Below are 563 nucleotides of genomic sequence, written 5' to 3'. Positions count from 1 at the left end.
TCGTGGGGGCGGGCGAGGGGGGCCCCCCCCCCCCAAGCCTCCATGGGCTGTGGACTCACGAGGCGCCAGCACAGGGAGATTCCGTGAGGCAGGGATGTGTAAGGAGCTTTTATTGTCGTTAAACACACGCACCACACACACTGCACACACCAGTAGAGACAATGAACGGGCTCCAGAAAATTAAACAGAAAACGAAAGCGGCCCAAGCTACAAGGTGCATTTCCTTGGAATCATCTCTGCGCGCCCCCTGCCTCACAGGGTTCGCGTCGCCCTCCTTCCCAGCGGGACGTGCCGAGGGGCGCTCCCTGGGGATCGGACGTCTGTCCACCTCCGGTCCCCATGGCGGGCGGCGTTCTCGGTCCAGTGCTCTCAGCTCTCACCGCTCAGCCCCCCGCCCGGAGCAGGGCTACCTGGGAGGGCGAGGGCGGGACTCAGGCCTGAGCTCCGACCTGGGCCCTCCAGGGTGCTGCACCTCCACACCCACGTCCCCCTCTGTCCACGGAGGCTGGGTCCCACCTGCTGGGACCTGGTCACCAGGCCCCGCCCCAGGAGGCCTGCAGGCC

The 563-nt window shown here is 66.4% G+C and overlaps 1 gene segment (V, D, J or C); it reads right to left on the bottom strand.

The window, feature by feature from the left end:
• Positions 1-563, bottom strand: part of LOC102248173 — a 37,965-nt gene that overhangs the window by 31,469 nt on the left and 5,933 nt on the right.

The sequence above is a fragment of the Myotis brandtii genome, unplaced genomic scaffold (genome assembly GCF_000412655.1).
Source record: "Myotis brandtii unplaced genomic scaffold, ASM41265v1 scaffold1057, whole genome shotgun sequence".
NCBI classification, from domain to species: domain Eukaryota; kingdom Metazoa; phylum Chordata; class Mammalia; order Chiroptera; family Vespertilionidae; genus Myotis; species Myotis brandtii.
Note: the sequence above shows the minus strand (reverse complement) of the source record. Positions and strands in the feature narration are given on the sequence as shown.